We start from the raw sequence: 14,943 nt of genomic DNA, 5'->3' as shown, positions 1-14,943 counted from the left end.
TAGAATTATTTTCTCAGTTATCCAAAATTTCTGCACACTCCGCTTACTATTTACGACCAGCTTCACTCTCACTTCAAAAAAAAAAAAAATGTTCATCTTTGAGTTTTACGTCCCACAGTTATGCCGGTTAGATTAGAGGAGAAGGTGATGATGAGTAATGAATGAAATGAAGAAAGTGGGAGGAAACGGGAGAACCCTGAGAAAACCCACGCACACGGTGTTTGTCCACCACAAAGTTCACTTGGGGGGCTGGGATCGAACCCGGGACCCCAAGCACCAGAGGTGGAAATTCTACCACTGTGCCACCGCGGCCCCACTCTCACTTCCAAGATTACTATATTTCCTCCGTTGCTCCCCTTCTTGGCAGGATGATAAATTACTAGTCTGGTTGGAATGGATCCCCCACCTAACGACAAAAGACATGTCCAATCTGTTTGGGATGAACCCAGAGGCGTCCGTAGAAAATTTCGCAGGAGGGGTAAAAAAGACTTGCTATTATACAGGGTTTTCATAAAGTATGGACGGATTTAATTCGCTTATAATTTACATTGAAATGCTCATATTGAAATCAAATAAAGTGCAAACGGTAGTGGAAGGATTAAATTTTTACCTGTAATCTGCACCAGCTCAGTTCATTCACCGCCATACCTCCAACTGGGCGCCATTTACGTCCACACATTCGCGTAGGCGGCGCTGGAACCGGATGTCCAAATCTTCATCATGCAGATCCTGGACTATCTTGATTTTGTAACCTTTGGCCTTGATCGTCTTCTTGGCTATCTTAAACACGGTTGTCTGTGGGATTCTGAGTTCCATGGACCGTCTAGGAATCGACTTCTGTGGGCTGTTGATGATGCTTTCCCTTACCCTGCTCACTGTTGCAGGCGATGTTGGCGGCCTCCCACTTCGAGGACGGTCCAGGACGCTTCCTGTCTCCAAGAACTTACAGTTAGTATGCCACTTTCTGATTGCACTCTCAGTCGGTGCCGGCTTTTTGAACTCTTTGGTGAACTTTCGACACACCAGAATTGATGATTTTAGCTCTGCGTACCACAGAACACATTGCGCTTTCTTTTTCACCGACGCCTTCTTTGATACGGTAAAAAATAGTCTTCTCAGAGGAGTTTTTCATTTATTTATTTCTTTAAAAGGCACACACACCAATACAGCTTACAACTTACTTTTAACAGTCAACATTGAAACAACAATGAAAACAACAATGGATGGAATTTGGTAAGAAACTGACCCTTGCCCTCCCTCTCCCTCTCTCAACGTGTTCAGAGCTGCCGCTTATGTAACAGTGTTGCCAACTAAAAATGTAATCCTTCCGCTACCGTTTGCACTTTGTTTGATTTCATTATGAGCATTTTTATGAAAATTATAAGCAAATTAAATCCGTCCAGACTTTATGAAAACCCTGTATGATTTTTGTCTTGTTGGAATTCAGATTACACAAACTCCAAGCCCTATAAAGATTAATATGTTCCATACATTCCAGGAGATTATTATTATTATTATTATTATTATTATTATTATTATTATTATTATTATTATTATTATTATTATTATTATTATTATTATTATTATGAGAAAGATAAAACTCGAAGTAATTGTGATATAGAGGATTGAGAAAAATATTTAACCATTTAATGTACTCCCGTATTTTGGAAAAAGAAGTCACGACCTCCTTTCAGGGGCATCGTTTAGGGGGCAGAGAGCAATTTCCCCTCCCTGGGTTTGAGAAACAATATACTTTACTCAACTGTCTACTAATATACTAGTAAAAGCCGTGAAAATCTTATGTCGATGGGGACCTTCCCCTCCCCCCAAGCCAAATCTGAAATGATCTAAAATGACACCTTTGCTTCCTTTTAGTAGTATTTCCCCTTTTCTATTACTACAAAACATGAAATTATTATTTATTTTGATAATACTATTATCATTGTAAAACTACGAAAGACAACAAATACGAAATGAAATTAGATGACAAAATGGATTACATAAAATTAATCTATGTACATTGTATACCAAGACTGTACAGACTACTTCAAAATTTTTGTAGGACAACCTTTCCCAGAGTCTTTTTTTAAAATATTTCATTTATTCTCTTGTTATTTAACAAGTCAATATGACATATGCATTTCGAGTCAAATGGAAATACGTTTTATTCGTATAAGAGCAACATGAACTTTTATCAACGCTGAGCAGAAAATTTAAAAGAAAAACAATATATACTTACCAATAGCAGGAGAGACCACATTCAGGATTATCACAATAAAGATCACTATCAGTTTGCCAACGTCCTGATATTTCTGGTAACTAAAACCATTTCAGATTTCACTCACATAACTAAATTGTTTACTAAGTTTGATTTGAAGTACGTATTTCCATCCTTTATTATTCATTATACGAATCACAGTTAATGGAGTACTACTAATGCAGAAATTTTGCGTATCTGCGAAGTTTGTTTGATAATGGCTCTTTTCAGAGTCACGTGGATAATTAAAAAACTCTAAATTGGCTTCATCTAAATTACTCTAATAAATATTAAAACAAGATTCACATAGCACACGAATAATAACCAACCAATACTTTATATGCATTACTTTTTGAACAACAATTGTACACGTCTTGGCTCTTTTCCGAAGGCATCCAACATAGCAGATACAAATTCTGTATTGTTCTTTTGTACAGTTTCTCGATGGAGACTCATCATGCATAATCCTGTTAATCGTTCCTGAGACATGGTAGATCTTAACCAAGTTTTAACACGCCTTAATGTACTAAAACTTCTTTCAACGGTGCAAGTTGTAACAGAAAGTGTAATAGAAATTTGAATTGTCTCTTTTATTGCTAGGTAAAATGTATATTGGTCCATCAAGTTGAAAAGAGTGAGTTTTTCTAAATTGACAGAATCCAGATTTCTATGTCTCCACAAATCAAACCAGCATTCTGCCTCAGAAATGAAATTTTCTATCTTGTACGTTCGGCTTACTTTTTCCATCTTCTGCAACAACTGATATTTAGAAAGATTTCTCATCTCGGATGGATGTAATGCAAACAGAGAGAAACGTCGACTGCTATCCTTGGAAAATCGGTTATTTAGTGAAAAAGAGAATCGATGTATGGGACAAAAATTGCTCTGCGATAATATTCTTCTGTGCAAGTAGAAGGGGAATTAGTAGGATGAACTTGTCGAGACGAAGTCCTTGGAACTGTTAAGTGAATATCAAGTTCTTTCGCTACACTATTGCAATTTTGGAAAATAGCTTGAAAAGTTTCTTCTGCGTTTACTCTAAATATACCAATCAACCCATTGATATGAGACTTTGCTGCCATTAAGTTCAATTGGATTCCTTGCAAAATTTACGCCACTGATTCAAGATAGGAAGAATCATTACTGATAATTGCCAAAGAAACTATGAAACTACCTGTAGATTCTGTACAGAAAAGGCGATAAGCATTGCTTCTTATATGTGAAACAGGATAATTTATAGATAAGTCTTTTAATGTACGCATTATATGAACGAAGTGTTCAGAAAATATTCTTATGCTATTCAATTTAGAAGTCCATCTAGTATCTAAAAGGAGTGGGATGCCTGGAATAAGTTTCCTTCTCAATGGGCTTTCACGAAATAAACTAATGATTTCTTTAACAGTGTCGACAATGTTGCGTATGTCGGAAACGGAACACAATTTGTTGACAACAAGATTTAGCTTATTTGAAGCACAGTAGTAAAAAAAATGCTTTAGGACATTTTTTCCTAATAATACTTTGCACTCCATTACTACACTGTCATGGTAGAACAGCCATCAAAGCCTTGTCCAACAAGTTCACATTCAGATTAACCCCGTCTCCTCTAAAACCTTTAGAATTGTCTTGGCAATGTGTTCGGCATTGATTTTATCTAATGGAATCTTCGCGTACCTTATTTTCACTGGAGTCATAAAATCGAAATCCTATCGATAATTGTTCTATACCCGCAACACCGGCTATCTCGTCTGCCAGCACGCTGTAGTACTTAGAAGATATATCCTAGGTTTTATATAATTTTAGAATAAAACATTACCGGCAATTGATATAATCTCATTCTGAATACGTACTGACTCATACTTGGCGTTTTCAGCAGCAGTCTCAAAGTGCTGTTTTAATAAACCTTCGCCAGAATTCACCCTAAATTGGAGATCATAGAAATTACCGGAATTGAAATCCTTCCCCCTCAAAGATAAGTCATGTGTTGCACAAAATACAATTGACTCAGTGTAATAGAAATTTGAATTGTCTCTTTTATTGCTGGGTAAAATGTATATTTGTCCATCAAGTTGAAAAGAGTGAGTTTTTCTAAATTGGCTAAATTATAGCTTTTTTGCTGTTCTCAACTTGTTTCTGAGTTGCTTCGTTTACTTTCTGTTCAACAGGTAAAGTTTTGTTAGTCATAACATTTGAATAAGCTTGAACACGTTCTGTGGATGCGATGTGTCATTCAGATTTTTCGTGTGATTGAGCACAGGCAAACATGTCATTGTACTTTTGGAATGGAATTACAATAAAAGACCCCTGAACTCCCCTTTTTATAGGTGGCTGAAATAAAACACAATCACTACAAAGCCCTCCCTGTAGCTTTCTAAAGTATGAAAGCCAATGAAACGGACTAAACTATTTGTGTAGAAAAGGACGCTTTCCAGTCACAGCATCTTGTTTAAAATTATACGTGTGGCTAGGCTGCCATTGAGATACTAGGAAATCATACCTGTCAGTGTCCGAAAAACATGCCTGGGAATTTAAATGAACATTATTCCCAATATCTTTGGGATCATAGCTGATCACGTCATTTAAAACACTGTCAGAAAATGTGGAATCAAATTTGGGACATTTGGAGGAAAATACTTTGCTGTCATTTGATAACTCCACTTCTCCACTATTACTTAACTCCACTTTTGCACCAACACTTACTGCAGAAGAGGTATCTTTAGAAAAGGTAGGCTTTTTAAAAGAATATATCAATCTTTGTTTTTTCCTTTTCCTGTCCATTGTCGGAGCAGAGGAAAAGGATACTATTAGTTTAATTACACGCAGGAATTAAAATAAATTGGAAACAAATATTAACAAGTGGTTTCCATACATTTAAGAACTCAACTGAACTAACTTGACCTCTTTTGCTTGAAACATTGACTAGCTATCAGAAACAGAAATTTATAATGCCTAACTGGCAACATATGGTGTATTTTATTAGCATCCCTTCTTTATCAGCCGAAAATAACATTCCATACATAGGAAATTTGGTAGGCAGCTCATTTACCCAACCTTGAAATATGGATTAGCTAGTAGTCATTATTAGTGACAAATAGCAGGCCATAGATTTATGGATCTTGCTTTCGAATACGGGTAAGGAGGAGGAGAGAGGGAGGCAATAAATTCGTCTCTTTCCTTGTTTCAACATGAAAAAATAGCGAGCCAGCCCCAAGCCAGCGAACTCATGCCTCCCTTTATTTTTAAAGATGTTCCGTTTGGAGTGCTTGTCCTTGCTCTCCTGGGAAGACACAAACAACGCCTTTGTTCGATTTATAGTGGAAACCGCCCGCTGAATTCAAATATTTATTTTCAATTGTGCACTTGACCTAACTCGTCACGTGTTTGTAGGGATTTCATAGAAGCAACGCAGAGATTAAGAGAGAAAGAGAGAGAGAGAGAGAGAGAGCAATGCATATTTTTAACGATGAGTGTGTCTCCTCCTCTTTCTTCAAAGAAGTTTTAGTCACTTTGGAAGACGGAATAGTGCTATCTTGTTTTCCTGACATTTGACTTGGAAGACCCACCAAGAGATCTAGCAGGTCAAAGTAATCTGTTCTTGAGTGCCAAGAAAACAATTTCAAGATATTGTCATAATAAGCATTTTAAATCTGTACATCAGGTCGACACACACACACACACACACACACACACACACACACACACACATATATATATATATATATATATATATATATATATATATATATATATATATATATATATATATATGACTATTACAATGGAAGTGGAAATGCGTAGATAAGATGTTTTATGTATTTAAATAATATGAAGCTCCAGTTTTATAAACATACATTTTTAATTTGAAACAATTATTTATTAATTTAGAGTATTAGCCTGTACTCACTAGATTCCAGGGGGGGTCGGTCGACCCGTTCCATCCCCCCTACGGACGCCCTTGGTTGATCCTATAGTCAAGCTTTGTCTTCACTCCTATCATCAACTAATAACCCAGATGACAAAGCCAGGCTGTTAGCTGTCTCCTCCTCCAAAGACGGAGCATGACTTCAAGCACACCTTCTCACACACTCGGCCTACACCTTTCTAATGAGAGCTTTCGTATTGCTACAGCTCTGCGCTTAGGTACTAATATTTGTGAGCCTCATTACTATCCTGTTTGCAACACATATGTTGATAATAAAGAACTACATGGTCTTTCATGTGAAAAAAGTGCAGGAAGACAATCTCTACATCATAATGTGAATGACATGATTTGTAGAGCCCTCATATCAAAGGGAGTTATTTCAATAAAAGAACCAAATGGTTGTTGCCGCTCTGATGGTAAAAGACCTGACGGCATGACCTTGGTACCGTGGAAAAGCACTACTCTGGGATTTCACATGTTCCGGTAAGTTTGCTCCTTCCAACATACCCCATTCTTCAATTCAGGCAGGTTTCGTCGCCGCTCACAGAGAATCAGACAAAGATCTAAAATATACAAACCTATTCGACAAATATTGGTTTGTAAGAGTAGCAATAGAAACCAGTGGCTCTTGGGGTCACGAAGCATCTAATTTCATTAATGAAGTTAATCATCGAATAGCGATCAAAACTGGTGACCCCCAAGCTACTGCATTCCTTTTCCAACGTATCAGCATTGCAATTCAGCGCAAGAATGTGTCATCGATCTTAGGCACATTACCTTCTGGTAAAGAACTGAACGAGATTTTTCTTCTATAACCCACAAAAAGACGGAAGTACAGACATCCTAGGAGGCTGACAACCACTTTGACTATGTTCATGAAGAATGTTTCGAATACAGTTTGGATAAATATAATGTGCTAAGCATATCATGTTGAAAACAAAACTGGAAGGTTATACGCCAAATGTCAGACTATGACCGTGGGGAATTTAGGAGCTCGAAGGGAAATAAATCATTTCCTTGACAATGTTTGCATTAGTCAGAGACTAAGAGCAAAAATTATTAAAGTAATAAAGATCATAGTATATGATCCAAATATATGCATTAACGTAATAATACTTTTGCATGTGTCCTAAATTCCATTCCATTGTTCTTACTGTAATCTTTTCTTTATATTTGTTACCACAAAATTTACACAACATTGTAGAGTTGTTAATAATTGCATTAAAATAGAATAATTTAACTATCTCTCTCTCTCTCTCTCTCTCTCTCTCTCTATATATATATATATATATATATATATATATATATATATATATATATATATATATATATATATAATTACTGCGTCATTGCTGTTTGGCCTAGAGTCTTGGTTCAAACGACATTTTCTTCAATATAACGAGCCCTTTCCAACGATACCACTCACATGTCCGTATCATACACCTATACCGGAAAAATGAAAAAACGGAATTTTTCTGAAAAATCACGCTCTCGGAAGACTTGCGCGCCTCGAGCCCAGCCCTGGGTTCACGTAGTTATCTCAAAACAATTTAGAAATACCCAAAGATGCACACAATCCGTATGCAAAGTTTCAATCTGACATTTTGAAAATAAGAGTGTGAAAAATGTTTCAAATTTGCCTTAAGAAAAAAATGCATCCATACGCTTCCAAAATGCATCAGGGGTGTTCTTCGGTCCATCTTTGACTTGACCAATAAACAAACGGCTTAAATACCTGTTATAGAACCTAAATGGGTGGTCAAAGACAATACTACGCCATGATATCTAATGATATCATAAATCCTAAAAGGGTTAAAGTGGCACGTCGACTGTATTGAGTGGTGTCTTTGCCCGACGGCCTTTACATTATGTTCCGTTGACAGTTGTGCAATCGGCAACACTGTTTGCGGTGGTGCCAAGCTCATCAGTAGTAGCATCCTTCTCTCAGATGACAGCTGATTCAATCTGAGTAGTAATTCTGAACGTACCTCATCTAATGAGAGGTGGGAAAAGGCAATGCAGGTGAGTATACTGCGTTCAAAAACAGTGTTAAATATGTTCGGTTTGGTAGTCCAGGTGTTCTTATGTGGGAAGGTACTGTGTTACATGGACATAACGGACTCAAAGTTTTTGAACGCAGTATACTCACCTGCAAATGCAATGATGACTTTACTTCTCCACGTGCAGAGGTGCGGTGGCCTCTTGTAGCGTAGTCAATAACGCTCTCGTGTTTAGTGCGAGAAGTCTCGGGTTCGATTCCCGGTGAGGACAATCGATTGACAAACTGAAAAGCTTTTCAGACCAGCCATCCTGAGTGAGGTTTTCCTGGGTTTTCCTCATTTACACTAGGCAGATGCCGGGTTGGTACCTAACATATAGGTCCAGTACGCTCCCTTCCTTCCCGAATCATTTTTTTCTTCCCTTTCCTTGGATAGTATGATTGCATGGATTCTCCTCGGTTCCTTTCCTCGGTCATCCCTCATATGTGACAGGCTAAGGTGGCCATTGATACCGAAAGCCCAGAAATTTAATTCCTAATCCTAACACTTTTCAGAAATGCAGTCAGCCCCAACTTGATCTTTATGGATGATAATACATTACCGCACATAACAACGTGGATGATTGAGCTTTCTGAACAAAAGGATATTCGGTGAATGGAGTGGCCTGCCTGTTCCCTAGATTTGAACCTCATTGAGCATATTTGGAATGTTATAGGAAGACCTCTTGCAGCACGTGCAGATGCATCAAGGGCATTCTAACAATTGTCAACATTGCTGGTGAAGGAATGGAACTTAATACCATAACAATTCATTACCAATCTTGTGAGCGGCATTGGAGCACGTTACAGAGCATACATCGCTATCCATAGTGATCACACACCCTTCTAAAGACTACTTCACTCCTTCTGTAATGAAAGGGAGAACATGATGAGTCGCAATAATTTTAATGTAAGTTATTGTTTCCGCATAAAAGTACCTTTTCTGTTTATCTAATCATGCATTTGTTCCTGTATTAATAGAATAACCAATTTCTATGTATGTTTCAAATTTCATCGATCTACGCCACTTGGGAGTAACATAGCATGCAAAACTCACTTTCGACTTTAAGTTATGATTATAAAAACCCTTCAAGAATTTCGTCCCTATTTTAAAGAAAAAGAACTGTAAAAGCATGGGCGCCCCCAGAGGGGGGAAGAGGGGGCAATTGCCCCCTTGGATTTTCGAAAAAGTTTAACTTTTATAGACTCTTCTGCTGACAAAACTTGCTTTCGTGATCCGAAGATGATTTTTTTTTTAAATCTCTGTTAATGGTGTAGTGTTCAGAATGAATATAAGACCTTTTTTCTGAGGCAAAAAGATGAGAATAGCGTTGTCCGAATTCCGGAATCAAGCAAGTTGAAAGTAACAGAAAGAAAGGTAGTTCGTATATTATCTTCCATCTTTCTGTGCACAACACATTATATATCTCTTCGAGGTGATAAATCAAACTCGGGCGTGTTCCTTGATCTGTTAGACTTTCGTGTCGAGGCTGGAGACACTCCGCCGTATGCAGAGTTGTTTTGACGTATGATTAGAGTCATACTAAAGGCCTGACTACCACTAGCGGATCCAGAAGGATCGTTTGGGAGGGGCGGTTCGCTTTGTCGAAGATGAGCGTAGCTTCAAAGTGACAATACGTACTTCCGTTTCGGAGACCTGACGGTGTCATGATTCACTTCACACACAGTCACCGCAACATATGAGATGCACTGTCTGGCACAGTACTTGCACAAAAGAAAATACTGTATTGACGATATCATTCATTTTAACGAAAGAGTGTACAATTTGCTCTAATCATTTATATTCTGAGTAACTTGCGGGACAGCAGTTAGAAAAATTAATACAAAATTAATCTATCTCTATAATTGTTTGGGGTCCACGAAACATAGTATAATTATAGTTATGCTTACAACAACAATAAAATTAGCTAGGTATATTATACTAGCCTTCGTCTAGGTGAGGCTCGCCCCAGATCCCCAATCTGGTCGACATACGGCCGTAGCAGATGTTCCTACGTGGTACTGTGGCACAATATTTCGCGTTCTTCCTTCTGCCTTTCATATAGAATTGGATTGAGCTAAGACTGTGTCACGAAATTCAAACACCTCGTAAGGCATTTTAATGAACCAGCCCTACCTTTTTTCCTTCTCTTCTACGTTAAGTGAAAAAAAAAACGTTCAAATAAATGTTGAATTATTTTAAATGAAAAATCAAACTACCAACTTTCATGTTTCTAAGCGCAAGGAATCCCGAGATATGGCATCTTACAATAATAATAATAATAATAATAATAATAATAATAATAATAATAATAATAATAATAATAATAATAATAATAATAATAATAATAATAATAATAATAATAATAATAATTATTAATAATAATCCCACCCCTTTTCTTCCCTTCTAGGTAAAATATAAAAAAATGCTGCTATACGTATTGAATTATTTTAAGTGGAAAGTCCATATACGAAATGTCATGTTTGTAACCTTCAAAGATTCTTAGATATTGATATCTTATTATATTTGCAATCGCCGCCACTTTTTCTTTCCATCTCTTTTTTCTGCGTTTTACTATAATATCAAAAAAAAAGTTGAAACGCGTGTCAAATTATTTTAAATAAGAAATCCAAATGCCAAATTTCAAGTCTCTAGTCGTAACGAATTCGAAGAGATGACCATATTATTAAAGTAATTTCCACCCCATTCTCCCTTCCTTTCTTCGAATTTAAAAAAAATCCTTCCTTAGTAATAACAAATCTTATATACTGTCCTAATTTCAAGATTCTAGCTTAAGTGGTTTGGCCTGTACGAAATTACTCACTCAGGATTTCGTCTTTTATGTATGAATTACAATAACAAACTCGTGTTATTTCTCAAGAAAATATGAAATGCCATTTGAAGTCATAATAAATCCCTGGTCCCTTCCTAATGTTTCCGTGTTGAACCCCAAAAGTCATGGCTCTCTTTGTTGATCTAGTAGCTAGCGAACATACCTTTGATCTTTGATGCAAGGGGTTCTGTGGTTTGATTCCCGGTGAGTGAGCATCGAACGCACTACAGTGGTTCAGATCCAACATTAAACTCTAGTCCTCGTTCTGGAAAGCATCGCTTTTGGCAAACGACGTAAATACATATTAATCAATCAACCAACTGAAAAGTCTCAGTTTCAGAGAGCTTTCCGGTAAGGAGCGCTGAAGATTCTATATTTCTCTTTATTCAAGGTAAAGGTACTTGAAGTTTCAGGACCCGAATTTCATTCCCATATCCTTTTTCTAGGACACAATTTTAAAATATACGTTTTAAGTTCAAAGAGAGAGCCGTCTTACCCTCCTTCTTACAGCTATTCGTCCAACGAATGAATCATATTCTCGCTCCTTTGGGGCTTATGGTGACCGCCCCAAGGAACTAGGGAGAAACGTATTCACAATTCAAATATGTCTGTATTAAGTACTATTAAGTACCACACATTTTGATTAGACTCTTCTACGCTTGTCACACATATTGGACCGGTCGGGAAAAAAAACATGTTAGTATTTCCCAATGATAAATGCTGAAAGTTCAAAAAACTCTTTGGAGGGGGCGGTCGCCCCCTCCGCCCTCCCCGTGGATCCGCCAGTGCTGACTACTGTAGTAAACATATGTTAGCCGAACTCTTCAGTATGGCACTAATCACTCGTCAGAACGACTCTGCATGAGGCCCACTGTGTTCAAAGAATACATTCAAGGTCGATTGGCAATGCGAAATATACTTCACAACAAGGGCGCCGATTTCTCTCTAAATTTGGAGTGGGGTCATTTAGATGCAGAAAGCATATATGAGGATTTGAAGTCAAATTGCATTCAAATTATGCCAAATATTGTATATTCTTAAATAAAATAAGGGGACTCTCATCAGCTTTGAGGGGCCCGGCCCCTCTCGGCCCCCCAGAGTGTGCGCCCTTGCTTCACAATGAATTCAAAATGAATTGATTTCAGCATGTGAAAAGGGATTTTAAAATGTTTTAGTTAAGGAAGCAAATAAAGAAAATTATTCTGAGTAATTGCTGATAAAAGTGTGGATATTTATGGTGTAGGGCAGAGTTGGCATGGGCTAATGAAAACTTGACCTACGACCCACTGACCCACCACCAACCGTCACCCACGAATCACTGACCCACCACTAGTGCTCTCAACGGGTCGGGTCGGCTCGGGTTGAAGACCAATCCGACCCGACCCGTGACCCGAATTGACTGACCCGACCCGACTGACCCGAACCTTGATCCGACCTCATTGACCTGACCCGACACGAATAACCTGACTCGACAACTCGACCTGAGCTGACCCGACCCGAATAGCCTGACCCGACAACCCGACCTGAGTTGACCCGACTGACCCGATCCGAGTCGGGTCGGGTCAACCCGATCCGAGTCGGGTCGGGTCAACCCGATCCGTTTGAGAGCACTATGGTCACGACACTGGCTGAACGACAAAATGCACTCCCATTGGGAATTAAACCCGGACCACCGAAGTCTTACACGTTAACCACTAGCTAGATGAAGCGGTGGACTTGTATATGCATCTTAATGAATATTTGGCACTTTTGAGGTTTGGTTATTTCTTTTTATAACTGATACCAATGTCCGACGTGGGAGAAGTTCATTTTTTTTCTTGCTTTAGTTCTATGTGACGAAATTTTTATTCAAGGTCAGTGTTTTCACCTGCTTGGACGGCAGGGGGTCTTCTCGGAAGGCAATAGCAAGAGTCTCTTGGAGGAGACAAAAGGAAATCGTTTAACTATAATGATAAGGGTTGAGGAAACAGGAGAACACCTGTGATTTCTTCCAAGCCTTCAACTTTCATTCCAAAATAGGTTCTTATGATTCCGGGGCCCGTGCCACTTTGATTTTTCTTTCTTGGTAATTAAAACGTATTTTACAGTATATATAGTTGCACGTAAGAAGATACATAATATGAATTTTGTAATTTAAAATTTAAAAATACAGTATGATATTTAATTACAAAGTACTAATTTTATTTCATCACTTTCAGCCCAACAAATGAAATTCAAACAATTCGCACCCTGGGTCTTGGTCATCAATACTGCGTCTTATTCTTTGTCTTGCAGTCAAGTCTTGGTCCTGCATTTCGTAGTTTTGGTGGTCTTTCATGCTATACAAGAGCCAAGAATGCTCGCCTCATCAGTACGAATGAAGACCAAGTGTGATTTTGATTATGGTCTTTCATACTATACGGAAAGCAAGAAAATATGCTCATCGCTACTTGGTGATCACCAAAACAAGGCCAAGAGCAAGATTACTATGCAATTCGTCTTGCATATCCAATCTTTATCTTGTTCTTGTATCGATGTCCTTGGGCTTGGTGAAATAAAATGAAATATTCAGTTTAAGGTCCCTCGATTCTGCACCGAGGCTAAGGGATACGGTGACCATGAGGAATGAATGAAATGGTGGAATGAAGAAAGTGGGAGGAAACAGAACCCCGAGAAAACCCACTACACGGCGTTTCTCCACCACAAAGCCTACTTAGCACAAGCTGGGATCGAACCATGGACACCATGCACCAGAGATGAACTCTCTACCACTGAGCCACCGCAGCTCTGCTTGGGCTTGGTCCATATCCAATCTTTCTTTTAGCCTTGCTTAACATGTTAGTTGCCATATGGGTCCGATCGGACCTACTGGAGTAATCTAAGAAAATGTTCTTGTAGGTCCGATCGGACCCACAATTTCTAATTCGTCGAATTGACGTTAGAGTACTTGTATTGTTAAATCCTGTCTCTACTGTTATTGAACTGTAGTGTTTTTATTACACATGTAGGTTTTGGTCTTTGATATTGATTATTAACGCCGCTAGGGGCGCTAAATACCAGGTAACAAGCATTTGTTGCTTTTGTAGACCCGATCGGACCTATGTTTTGCTTTTTCAGTGACATGTTAAAAAGTTTAACAATGGATTCATTATTTATTTTAATTTATTTTCACAAGATGTCAGTGTCCCTGTCATTTGCTGAATTTTCAGAAAAGTCTAGATCACTACACTGCTATTACTAATGAGATCGAGTTCTGCGCATATTTCTTCGTTTTTCATTGCACAAAGATATTACTTATTAGCACTAAAAGCAAGATGAATACATCCACACTTCTCACTTCTGCACATGTAGTAATAAACAAATAACTTTCTAACAGAGTTGCCAGTTCAACTGTAATTTATCCCCTTGCCCATAAACAAAATATACACACGTAGGTCCGATCGGACACCCAACTTTTATGCACGCGGATTCACTACCATGCCTTAGATTATGTTTCAATATTAATATTATGTTTAAAAAATATGAACAAAACAAGAATAATGTAAGTAAGTACGCTTGGCACTCTACCGGTGAACAAAAAAATTCACCCTTGGCAGAAACATGTTAAACAACTTCTAGTTTTGTTCTAAATCCAGACTCCATATTGGCGTAGATATTAATATTACAGTCGATTAGTAAAATCAATCTTCCACATTTACAAATTAAAGTACACACAAGTATAAAAATAAGCATTTACCATAAAAACACTATCTGCAAGTTTTCAAAATAGATTTATGGCTTCTATAAAATCAATTGAAAATTGCTATTTTTAATTGGGCAGCTAGTGAAAAACAGCAGCTTTCGACTCCAGCCGAGATTAAGCTCAACCTAAACTCAGTTGACCAAAGTGAGCTGACCCGACTGACCTGACCCGATA

This window comes from Thermobia domestica, chromosome 13, assembly GCF_964235325.1.
Source record: "Thermobia domestica chromosome 13, izTheDome1.hap1.1, whole genome shotgun sequence".
In the NCBI taxonomy this organism is placed as follows: Eukaryota; Metazoa; Arthropoda; class Insecta; order Zygentoma; family Lepismatidae; genus Thermobia; species Thermobia domestica.
Note: the sequence above shows the minus strand (reverse complement) of the source record.